The following is a 19,998-nucleotide window of genomic DNA, read 5'->3' as shown; positions in this document are numbered from 1 at the left end:
CCGCAGTAGTATAAAACTTTGGTCAATTCATTAAGAGAGTGAATGAATTTTCGGGTTCGACACCTGGCTGCGGAAAATTTTTTGAAAATTAATCTTTTTTAAATTTTACTAAATTTAACGTTAAGGCAAAAATTTAACGTTAAGGCATCACACAACAACTAAGTTAATAAATTATTATTTGTAAGCTAAGAACACAACAACTTTAATGTCCGCAGTAGTATAAAACTTTGGTCAATTCATTAAGAGAGTGAATGAATTTTCGGGTTCGACTCCTTGCTGCGGAAAATTTTTTGAATATTAATCGTTTTTAAATATTACTAAATTTAATGTCAAGGCAAAAATTTAACGTTAGGCCATCACACAACAACTAAGTTAATAAATTATTATTTGTAAGCTAAGAACACAACAACTTTAATGTATGCAGTAGTATAAAACTTTGGTCAATTCATTAAGAGATTGAATGAATTTCCGGGATTGACTCCTGGCTGCGGAAAATTTTTTGAATATTAATCTTTTTTAAATTTTACTAAATTTAACGTCAAGGTAAAAATTTAACGTTAAGGCATCACACAACAACTAAGTTAATAAATTATTATTTGTAAGCTAAGAACACAACAACTTTAATGTCCGCAGTAGTATAAAACTTTGGTCAATTCATAATGAGGGTGAATGAATTTCCGGGTTCGACTCCTGGTTGCAGAAAATTTTTTGAATATTAATCTTTTTTAAATTTTACTAAATTTAACGTCAAGGCAAAATTTTAATGTTAAGGCATCACACAACAACTTAGTTAATAAATTATTATTTGTAAACTAAGAACACAACAACTTTAATAGCCGCGGTAGTATAAAACTTTGGTCAATTCATTAGGAGAGTGAATGAATTTCCGGGATCGACTCCTGGTTGTGGAAAATTTTTTGAATATTAATCTTTTTTAAATTTTACTAAATTTAACGTCAAGGCAAAATTTTAACTTTAAGGTATCACACAACAACTAAGTTAATAAATTATTATTTGTAAACTAAGAACACAACAACTTTAATGTCTGCAGTAGTATAAGACTTTGGTCAATTAAATAAGAGAGTGAATGAATTTTCGGGTTCGACTCCTGGCTGCGGAAAATTTTTTGAAAATTAATCTTTTTTAAATTTTACTAAATTTAACGTCAAGGCAAAAATTTAACATTAAGGCATCACACACCAGCTAAGTTAATAAATTATTATTTGTAAGCTAAGTTCACAACAACTTTAATATCTGCAGTAGTATAAAACTTTGGTCAATTCATTAAGAGAGTGAATGAATTTCCGGGTTTGACTCCTAGATGCGGAAAATTTTTTGAATATTAATCTTTTTTAAATTTTACTAAATTTAACGTCAAGGCAAAATTTTAACGTTAAGGCATCACACAACAACTGAGTTAATAAGTTATTATTTGTAAGCTAAGAACACAACAACTTTAATGTCCGCAGTAGTATAAAACTTTGGTCAATTCATTAAGAGAGTGAATGAATTTCCGGGTTCGACTCCTGGCTGCGGAAAATTTTTTGAAAATTAATCTTTTTTAAATTTTACTAAAGTTAACGTCAAGGCAAAAATTTAACGGTTGCGGAAAATTTTTTGAATATTAATCTTTTTTAAATTTTACTAAATTTATCGTCAAGGCAAAATTTTAACTTTAAGGTATCACACAACAACTAAGTTAATAAATTATTATTTGTAAACTAAGAACACAACAACTTTAATGTCCGCAGTAGTATAAAACTTTGGTCAATTCAATAAGAGAGTGAATGAATTTTCGGGTTCGACTCCTGGCTGCGGAAAATTTTTTGAAAATTAATCTTTTTTAAATTTTACTAAATTTAACGTCAAGGCAAAAATTTAACGTTAAGGCATCACACACCAACTAAGTTAATAAATTATTATTTGTAAGCTAAGTACACAACAACTTTAATGTCTGCAGTAGTATAAAACTTTGGTCAATTCATTAAGACAGTGAATGAATTTCTGGGTTCGACTCCTAGATGCGGAAAATTTTTTGAATATTAATCTTTTTAAAATTTTACTAAATTTAACGTCAAGGCAAAATTTTAATGTTTAGGCATCACACAACAACTTAGTTAATAAATTATTATTTGTAAACTAAGAACAAAACAACTTTAATAGCCGCGGTAGTATAAAACTTTGGTCAATTCATTAGGAGAGTGAATGAATTTCCGGGTTCGACTCTTGGTTGTGGAAAATTTTTTGAATATTAATCTTTTTTAAATTTTACTAAATTTAACGTCAAGGCAAAATTTTAACTTTAAGGTATCACACAACAACTAAGTTAATAAATTATTATTTGTAAACTAAGAACACAACAACTTTAATGTCCGCAGTAGTATAAAACTTTGGTCAATTCAATAAGATATTGAATGAATTTTCGGGTTCGACTCCTGGCTGCGGAAAATTTTTTGAAAATTAATCTTTTTTAAATTTTACTAAATTTAACGTCAAGGCAAAAATTTAACGTTAAGGCATCACACACCAACTAAGTTCATAAATTATTATTTGTAAGCTAAGTACACAACAACTTTAATGTCTGCAGTAGTATACAACTTTGGTCAATTCATTAAGATAGTGAATGAATTTCCGAGTTCGACTCCTAGATGCGGAAAATTTTTTGAATATTAATCTTTTTTAAATTTTACTAAATTTAACGTCAAGGCAAAATTTTAACGTTAAGGCATCATGTAACACCCTACTATCCTAAATCTTATGCTTAAGTCATAAGATTGAGATAGTAAGATATTACGACCTCTAAAGATAGAATTATATATATATAATAATAGGAAGAGAGATACTTAACTAGGAGCCTTAAAAAAAAACGGGCAAAACAAAATCGCAAAATAAAAAGCACAACTCTCGGGAAATCGAATTACTTGCGGGTGAAGAAACCTAATAGGAATATGATAGAACAATAAACGAAGAGATAAAGGAAAGCCAAGGAACAGCATAACTAGCCTCTCACTCAGCCTGCGAAGCTAAGGCTGGCCGGAGGATACGTATATACATATAAACATACATAAGTGTCCCCAAAATATACCAAAATACCAAAGTAAACTCCTATCTCTCCCTCAACCTCTAAGAGGAGCAGCATACATAAATTACTTGGAGAGTAAGCTACACTTATATATACATATATACAAATAGAAACCAAAATACACCCAAGAACTACTTCGCTTTCCAGAATCCAGACGCCTAGCGAGGAGCCTCTCGACCTGCATCTGAAAAACAACAACACAATATGGAATGAGAACCGGAGGTTCTCAGCATGGTAAAAGTGCCACGCGCATAAGAAGTACGGTCCTGAGAATGCTATAGGCAATCCTAGAACTCCGTTATTCAATTATCCAACTTGAGCACAAAAATAGAAGCCATAAACAGGGGTAGGTATTCTAAATCTGCCTAACTTATTCAAGTTCAAACTTAACCTAACAACAACCACTGAACCGAAAAACACAATAGCCACCGAACCACTATCACAATAGCCACTGAACCACTATATCAATAGTCACTGAACCACTATCACAATAGCCACTGAACCACTATCACAATAGCCACTGAACCACTATATCAATAGTCACTGAACCACTATCACAATAGCCACTGAACCACTATCACAATAGCCACTGAACCACTATCACGATAGCCACTGAACCACTATCACGAAAGCCACCGAACCGAAATACGGTCATGTGGTTAATCCTTCATTTTCAATATTCAATCAACACCAAGCCATTTCTCCTTTCCTCCATCCCTCCATCGTCCACAATGCAACAAAAACAAGCAACCAAACAAGATCACGCACAAGTAATGAGCAGATAGTACAAATAGCAAGTATAGCAGGTAGCAGGCGATATAAATCAATTAGGCAAACCCAGAAAATGCATAGCAATCAAAGCAAACAAATGCATATGGTGCATGTCTGTCCTATGGCTGATGGGGCCCATCTGTCGGTTATCCAGCCAACCCGACAAGTCCGAAAACCTTAGACTGTCCCTCGTCGCGCATCCCCAAGAGTCTATGCATAGATTTCACATACATTCATCATATAATCACTCAATGGGGGTTGATCCATACCCGGGAATTTATACGTGCCCGGTCACCCTTACGACGTAGGGTTAACAGAGTATCGAGAATCAACCTGGAACACGTGGTGGCAAGCCACGGTTTTTACCCAGGGAAACTCGTATCTCAGATATCATCATTCATAAGCCATTTCATAGTCATAATCATTGTTTAATCATTCATCAAGCCATGGCATATTAACTCCTTTTGTTAACAACCTCCCTTTCACACCTTTCATCATCATTCCCTTATAATTCATCTTGATTACCCTTTCCAGGTCCTGACCAAACTATTTATCAAATTCTTCTCAAACTTCTTAATATCAAATAATCTTTAAATCAACCCAACTCTAACGTTAACCAATCACATCACACGAGGATTAAACTTTAACTTCTCGAACCCATGACCATCACTAAGACATCCTCGACACTCTATTTTCTTTCTGTTTCTAATATAGCAAATGAACTCAGAATTGCACAAACTTTATATCCAGGCGTTCATATTGAAATAAGCTTTCTAACAAACTAAATATCATAATCTTCTGATTTTTCTAGCCTCGGGAATAAAGGAAAAACCGTGACTGCTCTGCAGTGCATAAAACCAGAAAAACAGCAGCAGCATATGATATTCAAAATTCAATATAAAATCCAAGTTAAATCCAATGACTTTTAAAAGTAATGTAGTTAAACTTTACTCATCCAGGAACAAGTGTGTCTTGGTTGCAACCCAATTGTTATTCAATTCTAAGAGTTACAAGCATTGGAAGTTGATACATAGCTTGCTGAAATCTGTTTCTTTTCAGCTCTGACCACCAATATTCAAAAACTCACAACTCCCAATCCTCAACTCTTAAAATTAAGAGGTTTTAGAGAAATAAGGAAAATTATTCAAATTTTATAACAAAATTGGTTTCGCTCCAAAACTCAACTCGTAGAAGTCGCAACAAGGTAAACAAGTTGCTGCCCTGTTTGACATTTTCTGCTGCAGGACAGATTTAACAACCTAACTTTAAAAAAATTGCCATAAATTGTATATTTAACAAAAAGGTCCCAAATTTTCCAGTTTAGTTCCTTATATTCCCAAGTTTAGCCCAGACTTGGTCTCATGTAATTCCGATCATTACATAATTAGTTACAGCACATGCAATACCACCACAACACAACTCTACATCCTTATCAACAAACACCAATCCTAATCCATCATAAATAAATATAAGAACACACTATTAATAACTTCCACACCTCATAATTCCAATATATATGTCCACCAACAAATCTATTCCAATAACATTACAAGGCTAATCATTAAATACAACAAACAATTCAACTTATCCTATGGTACCTCTAACCTAAGCTTTCACAATACCGTAAATATTAAACGTATGAAACTTAAACCATACCTTGGCCGATCACTTAATTCACCCAAGGCAGCTTCTTAACACAAAATTACAGCCTCTTCAAGCTCAAGTAAAACAGCCACAAACTAAGCTTTGATCACCAACAAGCCTCCAAATATTCCCAATGCATATATACCCACTTAATCTACACCTATTACATATACATATTCCAATTTCAGTTCTCCATTACTAAAACAAGATTTGGCTAGGGTTAGGGTATTCTTACCATACCCATATGCTCAATAGCTTGAGCCCACAAGTTCCGGAAGCTAACTTGAACCTAGAACACAAGAATTGAACAATTTTTGACTTAATTGTTCATAAATTTCCGAAATTAGGAGAAGCTGGCTGAGAAGGAAATAATGAGTTACCTACCCAATTGTTCCATGGGTTTCATAGAGCTCGTCACGGTGAACGCGTGGCCGCAAACGGTTCGTCAATCGGAGCTCCGGATCAAAAGTTACATGGATTTGAAATTAAAGTGAGGGTTAGGTTTTTGCTTGTGTTCTTCTTCCCCCTAAGAAAGTTTCCCAGCGTGAATAATGAAGAAGAAAGGAAATAAGAAGCTGTGCCTCTTTAATGGATTGGGTTTGGTTGGGCCTTGGGCCCATTTTGGGTCCGGTTCAACCAGTTCGGCCCATCCGGCCCAATCTTGGGCCAAACTTTTCGAAATTGGTATCAAAATTCTCGTTTCGACGAGCTCTATCCTATTTTGATATCAGTTTTGCGTATTTAATTTTCCTATTGAAAATTCGATTTATTGACTAATTATATACCGATTTTAGCGGGGTTTACATCCTACCCACCTAATTAGGAATTTTGTCCTCAAAATTCAGAGTGCGCTACCTGAATAGAGGTGTGGGTAGTCCTTCCGCATCTCTGTCTCAAGTTTCTAGGTGTATTCTTCAATACCAGCCCAACACCAAGCTACTTTCACTTAAGAAAACCTCTCTCCTGCGTAAACGTTTAATGCTAGTATCATCAATCCTAACCAGAGTTACTGGAAGCGTCAGACCTTCTCTTACTTGGACTGATTCTGGTTGTAGGACATAACTGGGTCGAAGGTGTATTTATGAAGCTGTAATATGTGAAACACATCATGCAGGTTCGAACATTGTGATAGTAAAACGATCCTATACGCCACTAGTCCGATGTGATGGGGATTTAGCTTTTTAGTTTTTGATTGATCATCCGATTCTAGTTCGTTGAAGTGATCTTCAGAAATAGGTATCCTCTTCCTTCCAACTTGAGAAGTCTTCTTCTTAGATCTGCCTAACTCTTTTGTCGGCTTTCATAGTGAGAATTCTAACTTAGATTTGTGTCACTCTTCCTCCGTTGTTTCGGCTGTCAAATTCAGGAACTAAGACGTTTGGTATTCCAGTTTTCGGTTAATTCAAATGTGTTTAACATACTGTGAAGTCTCACCTTCTCCTTGATGCATAGTCTCTTTGATATCCCCAAGAAGTGGTTTACTCCGATGGGCAAAATGGGCCTGGTCACTTGATCCACAGTTCCCTAACAGTATCACCTTTTGTCCTAGTCGTCGGCAACCTATTATGAAATCGATGGTTATTCTCTTTTACCTTTAATGCTGAATTTTCGACAGTTGTAGCATTCGCATGGCTTCTGGTGGTCCCTCTTTTCTTCCTCATGCGTCGAACATGTAATCACATGGATCGTCACTTTGTTCTTCACTTCTGGCGGCTCAAAATATCTTCTTAAATTCGCGATACGTCTTAGAACCCCAAGGTAACTTCAAAAATCCTCTCTTGTATTCTTCGGACAACAGTTTCTCACTCTAACTCCTAATCTCGACACATAACCCACTCATGGTGTCTTCTTGATTCAGCCGGCTTTGGTTCTCTTAGTAGCTCCTTATCACTGTTATTGCACTCCTTAAGTCCTTGACTCTACGATCTCTACTTCGACATTAAACATATAAATCCTTTCTTAGTTCCCTTTCGTTTGCCAGACTTCGACATCCTTGGTAGGTATTTATCGTCCCCTCACGCTTCCTGCATTTCGTCTTTGCTATGTTTTAAAATCGCAATAGATTTAGTTTGACTCCTTTAGCTATACCCTTAATATCCAAGCATTTTTCCCAAAAACTTCTTACTTAGGGCATCTGTTACCACTTTACGATGTTGTATTTACACGTATCCTAAACCCCTCTGGTAATGTATCGCACTAATTCCGAGTTGTTAAATAAGTTCGGGTATCCTGATTACTGGATTTGGGGTTAATCCTTCTCTTGGAGGTTGGAAGCTCTCTTCATATTCGGGTATCCATGTAACCGGTGTATGTTCTAGCGTATTAAACTAATCATAGGCTTTGTAGTCTGCAAGAATTAATGCTTCAAAACTCTTTTTGGCGGCGCATGCTTACCTGCTTCATTTTTCGTATCCAAAAGTCTTGCTCTTAAGGAATCAACATCTCAATAGTTGCAGCTATACTTTATACATGATACTAATATAGGCTCGAGTTAATTTTCAAAAGGACATTAAGCTCGAAAAATGAATGAGCAATACAAACGGTGTTCGTAAGGATTAAAAAGAAAATCTTGTACACGGTTAATCAGGATTATACCGAAATAAGGAAATGCACAAGGAGAAGAACCTAGGTGCATCTCAAGAAAAGAGTTCAAATTAAAGACCCTTAGTAGAGAGAACAGAGCGTATAGAGTCAAAGAAATTTCTGCTGATTCTGAAGAACATGGTTTGCGAACAAGGCAACTCTAGTCATAGCGAGGGTACAAGATTCAAGGATTACGCGTTTATACCAAGACAAGCTCAGACTCATCCTGGAAGAAACAATATTCATGTGCACAAGGAGTAAAGTTAGAAAGGTAGTCAAGCTATTTAGGAAAAGCTCCGGATCGAATGTCAATGTAGGTTTCAAAAGAAGGATTAGATCGAGTCGCGAAGATTCGTTAGCACACTCTCTCTGCATAAGGTTTCCTACCGTTCTCTTCTTTCTTCTCCAGCATAACCGATGCTTCCCACAAAGAAATAGTTTGTTAGGTGATTCCCTCTTCTAGTACTCCCTTCGACTCAACAACCAATAGTTTTCGACTAATCATCGACTTGGACCTCATGATTACTGAAACTCGTCACGCGTCACGAAGGAACATTACATATCAATGGTAGGCAAGGAAATTAAAAAATTCAACTGTTGGTTCATAATTACCTCGGGTTTGAAAATCGGGTTCGGTTGCATCCCGGCTTCCTCTGTACAAACAATTCCAAGACATATGCCCCGGCCTCCCGCACTTATAACATACACCTAATCCTGCCCTGCATGGTCTGTTTGGATGGTACCTCTTGCAACTTGAGCACCTTAAGTCACCCGGTTGAGCACTAGTTTGCCCTTCTGGATTTGGGTCCGAACGATTATCGTTCCTTCGGTCATTGTTCCCGCGCTGAGAATGTGAAGCGACAAAATGATTCTTCTTGAAATTTTGGCTCCTAGGTGTAATTTTTTTCCTTTTTCTTTGTGAAGGGTTCCTGGCGACTATTCCTTGCTACCTCAGTTCTCCTTGAGCTTTCTCCCGTTGTTTGACCCGTGTTAACTTGCTCCGGATAACCCGCTGGCACCCATGTATTCGGAACATTATGTCCACCTTCATGTTCACCATCACCATCGTTGCCAGTTCCAGCTTGTGATTCCATCCCATCCATCACTCGGATGGTCGCAGCAGCAACAGCGCCAATGGCAGCAACAACACTCGTCATTGCGGTCACGATATCGGTTAAACTACCTACCGGTATAGTCACCTCATCAGCTCTCCGTCCTCGACCTTGCTTACGCTCACGACGGCGCCTACGAGATGCCATTTGGTTCCTGTTCACTCCAAACAAGTGATATCAAGGTGATCAGTCTCAATATCTCTAGTTTAGTATTTCACAGTCCCAAATGCATGCTCATGAGCATTCATGCCTCATATATCAGTTAGATACCCTAAATAGCATGTGTAGACACCCAAAGTATTCCCAGAGGCATAATCAGTCCGTCCCTCAGGCTCTATAGGAACGAACTGCTCTGATACCATAATGTAACACCCTACTATCCTAAATCTTATGCTTAAGTCATAAGATTGAGATAGTAAGATATTACGACCTCTAAAGATAGAATTATATATATATAATAATAGGAAGAGAGATACTTAACTAGGAGCCTTAAAAAAAAACGGGCAAAACAAAATCGCAAAATAAAAAGCACAACTCTCGGGAAATCGAATTACTTGCGGGTGAAGAAACCTAATAGGAATATGATAGAACAATAAACGAAGAGATAAAGGAAAGCCAAGGAACAGCATAACTAGCCTCTCACTCAGCCTGCGAAGCTAAGGCTGGCCGGAGGATACGTATATACATATAAACATACATAAGTGTCCCCAAAATATACCAAAATACCAAAGTAAACTCCTATCTCTCCCTCAACCTCTAAGAGGAGCAGCATACATAAATTACTTGGAGAGTAAGCTACACTTATATATACATATATACAAATAGAAACCAAAATACACCCAAGAACTACTTCGCTTTCCAGAATCCAGACGCCTAGCGAGGAGCCTCTCGACCTGCATCTGAAAAACAACAACACAATATGGAATGAGAACCGGAGGTTCTCAGCATGGTAAAAGTGCCACGCGCATAAGAAGTACGGTCCTGAGAATGCTATAGGCAATCCTAGAACTCCGTTATTCAATTATCCAACTTGAGCACAAAAATAGAAGCCATAAACAGGGGTAGGTATTCTAAATCTGCCTAACTTATTCAAGTTCAAACTTAACCTAACAACAACCACTGAACCGAAAAACACAATAGCCACCGAACCACTATCACAATAGCCACTGAACCACTATATCAATAGTCACTGAACCACTATCACAATAGCCACTGAACCACTATCACAATAGCCACTGAACCACTATATCAATAGTCACTGAACCACTATCACAATAGCCACTGAACCACTATCACAATAGCCACTGAACCACTATCACGATAGCCACTGAACCACTATCACGAAAGCCACCGAACCGAAATACGGTCATGTGGTTAATCCTTCATTTTCAATATTCAATCAACACCAAGCCATTTCTCCTTTCCTCCATCCCTCCATCGTCCACAATGCAACAAAAACAAGCAACCAAACAAGATCACGCACAAGTAATGAGCAGATAGTACAAATAGCAAGTATAGCAGGTAGCAGGCGATATAAATCAATTAGGCAAACCCAGAAAATGCATAGCAATCAAAGCAAACAAATGCATATGGTGCATGTCTGTCCTATGGCTGATGGGGCCCATCTGTCGGTTATCCAGCCAACCCGACAAGTCCGAAAACCTTAGACTGTCCCTCGTCGCGCATCCCCAAGAGTCTATGCATAGATTTCACATACATTCATCATATAATCACTCAATGGGGGTTGATCCATACCCGGGAATTTATACGTGCCCGGTCACCCTTACGACGTAGGGTTAACAGAGTATCGAGAATCAACCTGGAACACGTGGTGGCAAGCCACGGTTTTTACCCAGGGAAACTCGTATCTCAGATATCATCATTCATAAGCCATTTCATAGTCATAATCATTGTTTAATCATTCATCAAGCCATGGCATATTAACTCCTTTTGTTAACAACCTCCCTTTCACACCTTTCATCATCATTCCCTTATAATTCATCTTGATTACCCTTTCCAGGTCCTGACCAAACTATTTATCAAATTCTTCTCAAACTTCTTAATATCAAATAATCTTTAAATCAACCCAACTCTAACGTTAACCAATCACATCACACGAGGATTAAACTTTAACTTCTCGAACCCATGACCATCACTAAGACATCCTCGACACTCTATTTTCTTTTCTGTTTCTAATATAGCAAATGAACTCAGAATTGCACAAACTTTATATCCAGGCGTTCATATTGAAATAAGCTTTCTAACAAACTAAATATCATAATCTTCTGATTTTTCTAGCCTCGGGAATAAAAGAAAAACCGTGACTGCTCTGCAGTGCATAAAACCAGAAAAACAGCAGCAGCATATGATATTCAAAATTCAATATAAAATCCAAGTTAAATCCAATGACTTTGAAAAGTAATGTAGTTAAACTTTACTCATCCAGGAACAAGTGTGTCTTGGTTGCAACCCAATTGTTATTCAATTCTAAGAGTTACAAGCATTGGAAGTTGATACATAGCTTGCTGAAATCTGTTTCTTTTCAGCTCTGACCACCAATATTCAAAAACTCACAACTCCCAATCCTCAACTCTTAAAATTAAGAGGTTTTAGAGAAATAAGGAAAATTATTCAAATTTTATAACAAAATTGGTTTCGCTCCAAAACTCAACTCGTAGAAGTCGCAACAAGGTAAACAAGTTGCTGCCCTGTTTGACATTTTCTGCTGCAGGACAGATTTAACAACCTAACTTTAAAAAAATTGCCATAAATTGTATATTTAACAAAAAGGTCCCAAATTTTCCAGTTTAGTTCCTTATATTCCCAAGTTTAGCCCAGACTTGGTCTCATGTAATTCCGATCATTACATAATTAGTTACAGCACATGCAATACCACCACAACACAACTCTACATCCTTATCAACAAACACCAATCCTAATCCATCATAAATAAATATAAGAACACACTATTAATAACTTCCACACCTCATAATTCCAATATATATGTCCACCAACAAATCTATTCCAATAACATTACAAGGCTAATCATTAAATACAACAAACAATTCAACTTATCCTATGGTACCTCTAACCTAAGCTTTCACAATACCGTAAATATTAAACGTATGAAACTTAAACCATACCTTGGCCGATCACTTAATTCACCCAAGGCAGCTTCTTAACACAAAATTACAGCCTCTTCAAGCTCAAGTAAAACAGCCACAAACTAAGCTTTGATCACCAACAAGCCTCCAAATATTCCCAATGCATATATACCCACTTAATCTACACCTATTACATATACATATTCCAATTTCAGTTCTCCATTACTAAAACAAGATTTGGCTAGGGTTAGGGTATTCTTACCATACCCATATGCTCAATAGCTTGAGCCCACAAGTTCCGGAAGCTAACTTGAACCTAGAACACAAGAATTGAACAATTTTTGACTTAATTGTTCATAAATTTCCGAAATTAGGAGAAGCTGGCTGAGAAGGAAATAATGAGTTACCTACCCAATTGTTCCATGGGTTTCATAGAGCTCGTCACGGTGAACGCGTGGCCGCAAACGGTTCGTCAATCGGAGCTCCGGATCAAAAGTTACATGGATTTGAAATTAAAGTGAGGGTTAGGTTTTTGCTTGTGTTCTTCTTCCCCCTAAGAAAGTTTCCCAGCGTGAATAATGAAGAAGAAAGGAAATAAGAAGCTGTGCCTCTTTAATGGATTGGGTTTGGTTGGGCCTTGGGCCCATTTTGGGTCCGGTTCAACCAGTTCGGCCCATCCGGCCCAATCTTGGGCCAAACTTTTCGAAATTGGTATCAAAATTCTCGTTTCGACGAGCTCTATCCTATTTTGATATCAGTTTTGCGTATTTAATTTTCCTATTGAAAATTCGATTTATTGACTAATTATATACCGATTTTAGCGGGGTTTACACTAAGCTTTTGAGGAGGAAAAAACTTGGCTAAGAAAGCCGTGACCAGCTTATCCCAAGAGTTCAGGCTGTCTTTAGGTTGAGAGTCCAACCATATTCTAGCTCTGTCTCTTACAACAAATGGGAAAAGCATAAGCATGTAGACCTCGGGATCAACCCCATTGGTCTTAACAGTATCACAGATCTGTAAGAATTCAGTTAAGAACTGAAAAGGATCTTCTGATGGAAGTCCATGAAACTTGCAGTTCTGTTGCATCAGAGAAACTAATTGAGGTTTAAGCTCAAAGTTGTTTACTCCAATGGCAGGAATTGAGATGCTTCTTCCATGTAAATTGGAATTTGGTGCAGTAAAGTCACCAAGCATCTTCCTTGCATTGTTATTAATTTCGGCCATGTCTCCTTCTTTTTCGAAATTTTCTGTCAGATTTTCTCCAGAGAGTTGTGCTTTAGCTTCCCTTAGCTTCCTCTTCAGAGTTCTTTCAGGTTCAGGATCAGCTTCAACAAGAATGTTCTTATCCTTGTTCCTGCTCATATGAAAAAGAAGAAACAGAAAAGAAAATATGGAATCCTCTATGTCACATTATAGAGATTCCTTTATGTGAGTAGAAGAAGATAGGAATAGAAGAAGGAGAATCCAACACAAGGGTGATGAGTGGGTTCGAATTCTTAGATGAAGAGGAGTGTTAGTAAATAAATAAATAATCAGAAGGAGATGAGAGAGGGAGGAATTTCGAAAATCAATTAAAATAAAAATAAAATTTAAAGTTAAATTTCGAAAATTAAAATTGAAATCAAATTGAATTAAAATTAAAACAATTAGTTAATTAAAAAGGAATTTTGAAAAAGAGGGAAGGAATTTTCGAAAATTAGAGAGAGAATTAGTTAAGTAGTTTTGAAAAAGATATGATTCAAACAGAAAGATAGAATTGATTGAAAAAGATTTGAAAATCAATTTGAAAAAGATATGATTTAAAATTTAATTTGAAAAAGATTTGAAAAGGAAATTAGAAAGATTTGATTTTTTGAAATTAAAGTTGATTACTTGACTAACAAGAAACTAAAAGATGTGATTTTAAAATTCAAAGATTGAACCTTTCTTAATAGGCAAGTAACAACTAAAAAAATTTTTTGAATCAAAACATTAAATGTTGGCAATTAATTCGAAAATGTGAAATAGAAATAAGAAAAAGATTTTGAAAATAATTTTTGAAATTTTTGAAAATCATAAAAGAAAAATGAAAAAGATTTGATTTTTGAAAAAGATTTGAAAAAAGATAGACTTTTTAAATTGAAATTTTGATTTGACTCATAAAAAACAACTAAAATTTTAAAAATTTTTGAAAAAGTCAACTCAAATATTCGAATTTTATGAGGAGAAAAAGGGAAAGCTATTTTTTTTATTTTTGAATTTTTAATAATGAGAGAGAAAAACACAAAAAAGACACAATGCATGGAAATTTTAGATCAAAACACATGATGCATGCAAGAACACTTTGAATGTCAAGATGAACACCAAGAATACTTTGAAGATCAAGATGAACATCAAGACTTATTTTTGAAAATTTTTAAGAAAAGAAAAACATGCAAGACACCAAACTTAGAAATTTTTAATATTTAGACACTAAGAATTCAAGAATGCATATGAAAAACAAGAAAAGACACAAAACAAGAAATTTTAAAGATCAAATAAGAAGACCTATCAAGAACAACTTGAAGATCATGAAGAACATCATGCATGAATTTTCAAAAAATGCACAAATTTTTAAAACATGCAATAGACACCAAACTTAAAACTTGACACAAGACTCAAACAAGAAACATAAAATTTTTAGTTTTTATGATTTTATAAGATTTTTTTGGTTTTCTTGAAAAATATTTTGGGAGAAACGAAAAAGAAGAAATTTTTGTTTTGTATTATTTTCAAAAATAAGAAATAAAAAGCTTAAAATTAAAATAAAATTACCTAATCTGAGCAACAAGATGAACCGTCAGTTGTCCAAACTCGAACAATCCCAGGCAACGGCGCCAAAAACTTGGTATGCGAAATCGTGATCTTCAACAATGGCGCCAATGGCTTGGTGCTTTCAAACGTGAATCACACTTTGTCACAATTCCGCACAACTAACCAGCAAGTGCACTGGGTCGTCCAAGTAATAAACCTTACGTGAGTAAGGGTCGATCGCACAGAGATTGTCGGTCTGAAGCAAGCTATGGTCACCTTGTAAATCTCAGTCAGGCGGATTTAGATAGTTATGGAGATTTGATAATTAAAACATAAATAAAACATCAACTAGGATAGAGATACTTATGTAATTCATTGATGAGAATTTCAGATAAGCGTATAGAGATGCTTTCGTTCCTCTGAACCTCTGCTTTCCTGCTGTCTTCATCCAATCATTCCTACTCCTTTCCATGGCAAGCTTTATGTAGGGCATCACCGTTGTCAATGGCTATATCCCATCTTCTCTCTGAAAATGATCCAATGCGCTGTCACTGTATGGCTAATCATCTGTCGGTTCTCGATCATACTGGAATAGGATTTACTATCCTTTTGCGTCTGTCACTACGCCCAGCACTCACGAGTTTGAAGCTCGTCACAGCCATCCCTTCCCAGATCCTACTCGGAATACCACAGACAAGGTTTAGACTTTCCGGATCTTAAGAATGGCCATCCATGGGTTCTAAATTATACCACGAAGATTCTAATATCTCGGACTCAGTCCTCTGTATTAGATATCTAAGAGATACTCATTCTAGCTTGCTTGCATGTAGAACGGAAGTGTTTGTCAGGCACGCGTTCATAGGTGAGAATGATGATGAGCGTCACATAATCATCACATTCATCATGTTCTTGGGTGCGAATGGATATCTTAGAATAGGAATAAGCTTGAATTGAATAGAAAAACAGTAGTACTTTGTATTAATTCATGAGGAACAGCAGAGCTCCACACCTTAATCTATGGTGTGTAGAAACTCTACTGTTGAAAATACATAAGAACAAGGTCCAGGCATGGCCGAGAGGCCAGCCCCCCATGATCTAAGAACTAAACGTCCAGAGATGAACAAAAGATAATCCAAAGATGTAAAGACAATAGTAAAAAGTTCTATTTATACTAAACTAGTTACTAGGGTTTACAGAAATAAGTAAATGATGCAGAAATCCACTTCTAGGGCCCACTTGGTGTGTGCTTGGGCTGAGCATTGAAGCTTTCACATGGAGAGGTCTTTCTTGGAGTTGAACGCCAGTTTATAACCTATTTCTGGCGTTTAACTCCAGAATGCAACATGGAACTGGCGTTCAACGCCAGTTTGCGTCATCTAAACTCGGGCAAAGTATGGACTATTATATATTTCTGGAAAGCCCTGGATGTATACTTTCCAACGCAATTGAGAGCGCGCCATTTGGAGTTCTGTAGCTCCAGAAAATCCACTTTGAGTGTAGGGAGGTCAGAATCCAACGGCATCTGCAGTCCTTCTTCAACCTCTGAATCTGATTTTTGCTCAAGTCCCTCAATTTCAGCCAGAAAATACCTGATATCACAGAAAAACACACAAACTCATAGTAAAGTCTAGAAATGTGATTTTTATTTAAAAACTAATAAAAATATACTAAAAACTAACTAAATCATACTAAAAACTATGTAAAAATAATGCCAAAAAGCGTATAAATTATCCGCTCATCATTAGCCTTCCCAGGGTGATCCCAAGACTGGCACTGAAGTCAACTTTTCCTTTAAAGTCTGGAAACTTTCTTCACACTTGGACGTCCACACAAACAGTGTCTCTTTCCTTGTTAACTTAGTCATCAGTAGTGCGATTTGTGAAAATCCGTGGATGAACCTTCGGTAATACCCGGCTAATCCCAAGAAGCTCCTAACCTCAATCACTAACGTTAGTCTTCCCTATTCCATCACTGCTTCAACTTTTGAAGGATCCACCGCTATTCCTCCTTTGCTCACCATGTGACCCAAGAACATTACTTCCTCCTTTCAGAACTCACACTTCGACAATTTCGCATAAAGCTTCCTTTCCTTCAAGATTTTCAACACTATCCTCAGATGCTCCTCGTGCTCCTTCACCGTCTTTGAATAAACCAAAATGTCATCTATGAACACCACCAGAACTTATCAAAAAGGGACGAGATACTCTGTTCACATAATCCGTGAACACAACAGGTGCATTCATCAACCCAAAGGACATCACCGCGTATTTATAGTGACCATAACGTGTTCTAAAAGTAGTTTTTGGAATATCCTCCTCCTTCTCCTTCCGACATAAATCGAATCGATTGCTCAAAGAAATCCAATAGCACTCGGTTCTTTGACAACACATCAAACCACAAAATCATCTCCATCTCAAGTTTGAGTCCCTACGCACTCTCGTCCACTCCAATTTGGCTCCGAGCGACCTTATCCATCATAGTCCTACCATGTCGATGCTCCCACACGCCTGTCGCTGTGTCACTCTGTCACTAAGAATCCGGATTACCCACTAGTATTTCCTCCATCTCTTATTATCCATCTTGAACAAGTTTGCATTCCACAACCCCTCTATTCACCTCTTAACCATCTTAGAGTTATCCTCATAACGGCAACGCTTTACGTGATATGATCAAGGTCGTATCCTAAGTTTGACACTTCCCGTCCTAATTTGTCATTTCTGTCTTAGGTATGAATAAATGTTATGTCTCAACGTCCTATAACGTAATAAAAATTTAGGTATTAGTTTCATAATTACCTCCACCTTATTGCGATTGACCAGCATCCTGAGTCTCTCTACGCAGACAGTTGTAGGACATATGCCTCGGAAGACCGCATCGGTAACATAGACCTAACTTCAACCTACTCGGCTCATCTGGAGTAGTCTCATCATGACGTTTCAACATCAACACCCACTTCATGGAGCAATCTTCTGTGAGCTAGCTCTTGTTGACCAACTCAATGAAACTCTTTATTCTTTGAGGGTTCACATAGTTAAATATCTCCTTTTTCAGTCCCCCCTCGTACTGAGCACAAACCTATTCTTCGTAATTAGTTGGATCACCTTGGCAAGTCTTTGAGGAGCAACACAAGTTGTTAAATTCTCGGGTATACTCAGCAATAGACATATCTCCATACTTCAGCTACATTAGCTCCAACTCCTTCGCGGTGTGTATCCGTCGCTAGAAATATTTTCCATAAAACTCTGTCTTGAACTTTTCCCAACGAATATCAATTACTTCCACTTGTAAAGTACAACACACCCATTGCCACCAACTCTAAGAATCTCCCTTCAACAAATAGGTTACTATCTCTGCAGATTGTACTTCGGCAATGTGCTGAGTTCGTAAAAACTTCTCTACCTCTCAAAACCACCCATTAGCCTCCAAAGCATTAACATTTTCGGTAAACTGAGGTGGACCAATCCTAAGAAAATCAGCAACGGTCATAGATCTAAAGCCTCGAGTTACATTACCTGTTCCAGTACCAAAGTTCCCATCTCAATGTCCTCGCACAGTTCCATGAGACACCATTTGGGTCCTGTTCACACCAAACAATTGATATCAAGGTGATTAGTCTCAATATCTCAAGTTTAGTATTTCAAAGTCCCAAAGGTATGCTCATGAACACTTATGCTATGCTTATCAGTCAGATAATCCTAAATAGCATGAAAGAAAAATGACTCAAAGTATGCAATGAAGCATAATCGGTCCATCCCTCAGACTCACGAGGATGAACCGCTCTGATACCACTAAGTGTAAGACCCTATTACCCTAAGTCTTACCTCATACCATAAAGCAAAGGATAACAAAGTGCTACGATAGTTCTAAAGCTTGTACCATAATATATATATAGAAGGAAATAATAATACTAAAAGCTTGATGAAGAATTAAAGTCCAAAACAGATATACAAAAGCGCATAACGTTCACACGAACAAACTACAAATGTAAAGGCACAAGATACAACATGATAAAGATACAAGATCACAAGGTATATAGATATATATAAGTATAATATCCAAAAGAATACTAGTCGTAACCCGTGGAGTTTAGATCGACTAGTTAATATAGATAACAAAGTTTTTCAAATAAAACAGCAACATCCTAACTCTCAAGGTAAGCCTCTAAGGCAACAAAGTATAATATACAAAAGTGAGAGTATATCTATAACCAAATAACCAAAATACAATATATAACAAGTGATCCTCTACTTTGTCACCATCCTGCAACTCATCGAGGTGGGTTACAACCTGCATCTGAAAAACAACAACAACATATGGTATGAGAACCGGAGGTTCTCAGTATGGTAACAATGCCTAATATATAAGATATAAGGTTTCGGGAAGCCAAAGACAATCCTAGAACTTCACATCAAGCTTAAGATTCAAACTTAGAAATATTTAACAGAACCATAAAGGCTTATCTAAGCCCTAAGGATTCTCTAACTATTATATGCATCACTGTCCCACAGCCTTCGCCAGCCTAACCTCCATGCGATCCCATTGCCACCACCTACCGAACCTCCTCAATCCCAGTAGAAAACACAAGTATATGCAAACAAGTAAAACACAAATAATAGGCATATATAGCAAGTAAACCATGAACCAAGTAAGCATGTTATACATTTAGGCAACAGATGCAAGTAGGCAAAGTAAGCAAACATATAGAAAATAGACTTGATGAATGCATGTCCTATAGGCTGTGATATCACATTGTCGGTTCAACTGCCAACCCGACACATCCCCATGGGAATGTCGCCTTTCAGTCACAAATAAAAATGGGTACCCTAAAGATATAGTACTCGACATACTGCCCAAGGGATATAGTGCCCGGCACACTCTTGTGACACGAAGGATGCGAATGGGATACTCTGCCATATACTTCATATCTCAA

General features: G+C 36.9%; 2 long non-coding RNA genes across 2 annotated transcripts; both read right to left on the bottom strand.

Annotated features, from left to right (window-relative positions):
* Positions 1-2,972: 2,972 nt before the first annotated feature.
* Positions 2,973-6,059, bottom strand: LOC114925067 (uncharacterized). Its single transcript, XR_003813058.2, has 4 exons — positions 5,882-6,059; positions 5,733-5,786; positions 5,510-5,657; positions 2,973-3,266 (listed from the first exon to the last, which is right to left on the bottom strand). It is a non-coding gene; the product is annotated as an uncharacterized lncRNA (long non-coding RNA).
* A 3,738-nt stretch (positions 6,060-9,797) lies between these two features.
* On the bottom strand, positions 9,798-12,885 carry LOC112738317 (uncharacterized). Its single transcript, XR_003169349.3, has 4 exons — positions 12,708-12,885; positions 12,559-12,612; positions 12,336-12,483; positions 9,798-10,091 (listed from the first exon to the last, which is right to left on the bottom strand). It is a non-coding gene; the product is annotated as an uncharacterized lncRNA (long non-coding RNA).
* Between the last annotated feature and the right edge of the window lie 7,113 nt (positions 12,886-19,998).

Source organism: Arachis hypogaea, chromosome 13 (genome assembly GCF_003086295.3).
Source record: "Arachis hypogaea cultivar Tifrunner chromosome 13, arahy.Tifrunner.gnm2.J5K5, whole genome shotgun sequence".
NCBI classification, from domain to species: domain Eukaryota; kingdom Viridiplantae; phylum Streptophyta; class Magnoliopsida; order Fabales; family Fabaceae; genus Arachis; species Arachis hypogaea.
This window is presented reverse-complemented; position numbering and strand designations above follow the sequence as displayed.